We start from the raw sequence: 5,208 nt of genomic DNA on the forward strand, positions 1-5,208 counted from the left end.
CAATCTAAGAGTTATTCCTCGGTTCCTTACTAAGGATAATATCTTAGTTCTACCCTAGCATGCATACTAATAAAACAGTAAAATGCTATAAATAATAATAAAAAAAAGAAGAGCAAACTTGCTTGGGCGTAAATACCAGTCATAGAGGCATGGGTGTTTGCGGCCGCTGTAAGGTCCGTGTCTAGGGAAATTCCCAAAGACTCCAGAAAATCCTCGTCGCTGCTGTGACTCGGAGAAGTCATGATGAGGAAGTTGAGAGAATTTGAGAGAGCTCTTTGATTTGGAGAGTTTAGAATGAAAGAAGAAGTGAAATTTTAAGCTATTTATAAGAAAATAGCCAAAAGGCGGGTCTTCTGGACGCGTCCTATTTTCGCCTTCAAAATTTGTGTTTTAGACAACCACCGACTCCCATAAATCATTTTTATGGTTACTGGTGGGGGGCAACTGTGAATACTCAAATTTTGAGGCTCAAAAAGCCTATTTTCTCGGATTGCAAATAGTCCGGCTGGACCGGAGGCCATTCGGAAAAGTTCACCGAAAGTATGCCAATATGGTACTTGAAATGTCCGAAAAATTACGAGGATCGCAGAGCTGGTCCCGGAATATTTTTTGGAGGTACGGAACTCCCGAAAAAGGCTTTTGAACGAGAGACCCACAAGCCCGCTGGCCACGGCGGCGGCGGCGGCGCTGGCCGCCCGACACGGCGACAGCTGCCGCCCTCCAGTCCGAATTTTTCTATAAATACAGCCCCGGCACTTCGTTTTTACTCACTCAGTCTGTGTTGATGGACGCTCCTTCTCCCCTACGCTCCTTGCGATTCTTTTACTGCTTTTCTGCATTTAGTATAGGCTTCTATTATTCTGCTGTTGTGATACTTGGTCACTTAAATTGAATTAATTCTAATTAATATTCCCCAAACGAGGAGCTTAATTTGGAGTTTTCAAGCTGAAGCTAAGAAGCGGTCGCCGATTAACTCAGGTAATAACGAAACTCTACCTATTTAATTTCAGCATTTCATGCATATTCTTCTTCTACTCCAATTCTGAATTAAACTGTTGCATAAATGCATTCACGTCATCAATTTGGCAAACAAACTGCCTCAATTAAATATAATTAAGCTCAAATGCCCGGTTAATTAATAATCGTGGTATTGAAGCCTAAATCCGACAATATTGGCTAAAGTATCTAGTCAATAAATGACTATGGTATAATCGCCTTATTTCGAACAGTCCGGCTTAAGTCCAATTAATCAATAATTGTGGCTAAATAGCCTTAATTAAACACGTTTTTTTTGGCAATAAATTGCCTATATTGCAATTCAATTGATCACTTTTGGCAAACAAATTGCCTATAAGTGAGATTAACCATTTTTAGCGACAAATCGCTTAAATCAAAGCTTTGGCAAAATGCCTTGAATTAATCAATCTTTTGGCTAAAAGCCTTAAATTACTCATTTTGGCGACTATCGCCAAATCAACACTTTTGGCAAACAGATTGCCTAAATCAATTCATTTTGGCTAAAAGCCTTCAAATAATCAATTTTGGCAAACCAATTGTCTAAATCACATCAATTTTTGGCAACAAATTGCCTAAATAAATCTTTTTGGCTAAAAGCCTTAAATCAACTCTTTTGGCAACAAAAGCCTTAAATCAAATCAATCAATTCTTTGGCAAAATGCCTAAACAAAATGCACAAAGCATACACACACTCATGCATTAAGCATACCCATTCAAAGCCCTTTAAAAAAGGCCTATCGAACTACGTCGACTTTGATCTTCCATTCAAACGGAAGTACGTAGGTACGTTCGGGATTTAACTCCGAGCGGCAAGTCGAAATCACTTAAACATTTCATTGGTCCAATTACATCATTTACCCTACAAAGCATTCATTCATTGGTTAGTTCATCAGCATGACATAGTCTCGGGATCCACCTCGGGTTCGAAGATTGTGCCTTAAACGTTGGGATAATTAATCTAGTAACTAGGTTAATTAAAATTGGAGTCAACTTAGGGTTTTTTCCTAGTTTACCATAAAATAATTAAACAAGGTGGCGACTCACACATTCACGTGCATTTCTGCCCTTAGTCATATGCATTTATATGCCTATTGTTGGGGGTAGGGGTTCACAGCTGGTTTGAACAAGGACATAGCGGATCGAGTTGATTTGCAGCCTTATGTGGAATTAGAAGAGATGGTGCATATTGCCATCAAGCTGGAAAAATAATTCCAAGGAAGAGAAGCAGCAAGGTATGTTTCCAAACCTTATTCTAATCCTAGTTCTTCTTGGAAAGGGATGGAAAGCATGATTTTAAGGGTGGAAATAAGGTTGTTCATGATGGTGGAAAGGCGAAGGCAGATTCGGGTTGTAAAGACAAATCCAAAGTCGAAGAGCCTAAGCTGAGAAACAGAGATATTAAATGTTGGAAGTGCCAAGGTGTAGGTCATATCAGCAAAGAATGTCCGAATAAGAGGGTTATAACCTTGAGAAATGGTGAGATAGTAACTGATGAAGAAGAAGTCAATAAAGAGAGTGATGATGGAGAGATGCCAGAAGTGGAGGATTGTAGTGACGGAAGCATTGAGGAGCCAATTAGAGGTGATTTGCTGGTTACTAGGTGTGCTCTTAACACACAATTGAAGGAGGATAGCCATGAGGAGCAACGAGATAATTTGTTCCATACAAGATGCCATGTTTAAGGCAAGGCATTTAGTGTGATTGTAGATGGTGGAAGTTGCACCAATATTGTGAATACACTCTTGGTTGATAGATTGGGGTTGTCTATTACACCACACCCACTACCCTACAAACTTCAGTGGCTTAATGATTGTGGTAAGGTTAAGGTAAATAGACAATCTATCATTTCCTTTTCCATTGGTAAATATCATGATGAAGTGTTGTGCGATGTGGTTCCAATGCATGCTGGAGATATTCTACTTGGTAGACCATGGCAATATGACCGAAGGGCTATGCATGATGGATACCTCAATAGGTATTCATTCGCAAAGGATGGGCGGAAGACCATTCTAACACCACTTTTCTCAAAAGAAGTGTATGAAGACCAATGTAAAATGAAAAGGATGAGACTTGAGGCTGTAAAGAAAGAAAAAGAGAGTGAAAATAAACAGAGTGCAAATAAAAAGAAAGAGGGGAAAGAAAAAGGAAAGCAAATTTAGCCTATTGATAAAAAAGAAAAGAATGTGAGTTTGATAGCTAAGATAAGTGAGGTTAAACATGCTTTGTACAATAATCAGCCTATATTTGTACTTTTGTGCAAAGGGGCTTATTTGGCCACCAATGATCTTAACCCGTCTTTGCCTAGTGTGTTTGTTGATCTTTTGCAGGAATTTAATGATGTGTTTCCAGAAGAGATGCCCAATGGATTGCCACCAATTAGAGGCATAGAACACCAAATTGACTTCATTCCTACTTCCATACCCAATAGACCAACATATAGAACTAATCCCATTGAAATAAAGGAGATACAAAAACAAGTGGAGGAGTTGCTAACTAAGGGGTATGTGAGGGAAAGTCTTAGTCCTTGCTCGGTTCCTGTTATTCTTGTGCCAAAGAAGGATGGAACATGGAGGATGTGTATGGATTACATAGCCATCAATAAAATCACTCTAAAGTATCATCATTCTATTCCTAGATTAGATGATATGCTTGATGAGTTATATGGCTCTTGTTTATTCACTAAAATTGATTTGAAATATGTTATTATCAAATTCGAATGAATGTGGGTGATGAGTGAAAAATCGCATTTAAGACTAAATATGGATTGTATGAGCGGCTTGTTATGGCATTTGGTCTTACTAATGCACCTAGCATATTCACGAGAATGATAAACCATGTGTTGTGTGAGTACTTGGGTAAATTCGTTGTTGTTTATTTTGATGATATTCTAATTTACTCTAAGTGTTTGGATGATCATGTTATGCATGTACGTCTTGTATTAGACATTCTTAGGCGTGAAAAGTTGTATGCTAACCTTAAGAAGTGTAGTTTTTGCATGGATAAGGTTAAGTTTCTTGGTTTTATGGTGTCTAGTCAAGGAGAGGTTGATGAGGAAAAGGTAAGGGCTATTAAAGATTAGCCGAAACTTAAGAATGCTAGTGAGCTGAGGAGCTTTCATGGGCTTGTTGGTTTCTATAGAAGATTCATTAGAGATTTTAGCACTGTAGCTGCACCTTTAAATGAGTTAGTTAAGAAAAATGTTGGATTTATTTGGGGTGATGCACAACAGCATGCATTTAATGAACTTAAGGATAAATTGTGTAATGTACCTTTGCTTGCTTTGCCTAACTTTGATAAAACTTTTGAAATTGAATGTGATGCTAGTGGCGTAGGGATTGGAGCTGTTTTGATGCAGGATCAAAGGCCATTAATGTATTTTAGTGAAAAGTTAAGTGGGGTAGCCTTGAAGTATCCAACATATGATAAGGAGTTATATGCTTTGGTTCGAGCTTTGCATACGTGGCAACATTATTCATGGCCTAAAGAGTTTGTGATACATACTAACCATGAAAGTATAAAGCAGTTGGAGGGTCAGGATAAGCTAAATCGTAGGCATGCCAAATGGGTGGAATTCATAAAAACATTCCTATTTGTGATTAAATTGAAGCAGGGTAAAGAGAATGTGGTTGCTGATGCATTGTCGAGAAGGTATGCTTTGCTTAATTCTCTTAGTGATAAATTGTTGGGTTTTGAGCATATTAAGGAGTTATATCTTAATGATGATGATTTTGGTGATATATATGTATCTTGTGGTAATGTAGCTGTTTCAAATGATTTTTACTTGTTTGATGGTTCCTTGTTTAAGAAAAATAGATTGTGTATTCCTAAGTGTTCTATGAGAGAATTGTTGATTAAGGAAGCCCATGGAGGAGGCTTGATGGTTCATTTTTGGGTAAATAAAACCTATGATATGCTGATAGAACATTTCTTTTGGCCTGGTATGAAACATGATGTGCATAAGGTTTGTGATCATTGCATAGCATGTAGAGAGGCTAAGTCTAGGTTGAAACCACATGGATTATATACACCATTACTTATTCCTAATGAACCTTGGACTAATTTGTCTATGGATTTCGTGCTTGGATTGCCTAAAACTAGGAAAGGTCGTGATAGTATTTTTGTTGTGGTTGATAGATTTAGTAAAATGGCTCATTTTATACCATGTCATAAAACTGATGATGCTAAATTGAT

General features: G+C 37.8%; 1 pseudogene; it reads left to right on the plus strand.

The window, feature by feature from the left end:
* Positions 1-294: 294 nt before the first annotated feature.
* LOC149498269 (uncharacterized) lies at positions 295-3,737 on the plus strand (annotated as a pseudogene).
* The last annotated feature ends 1,471 nt before the right edge of the window (positions 3,738-5,208 follow it).

This window comes from Jatropha curcas, chromosome 2 (genome assembly GCF_041381405.1).
Source record: "Jatropha curcas cultivar XTBG-Jc1 chromosome 2, XTBG_Jcur_1.0, whole genome shotgun sequence".
Taxonomy (NCBI): domain Eukaryota; kingdom Viridiplantae; phylum Streptophyta; class Magnoliopsida; order Malpighiales; family Euphorbiaceae; genus Jatropha; species Jatropha curcas.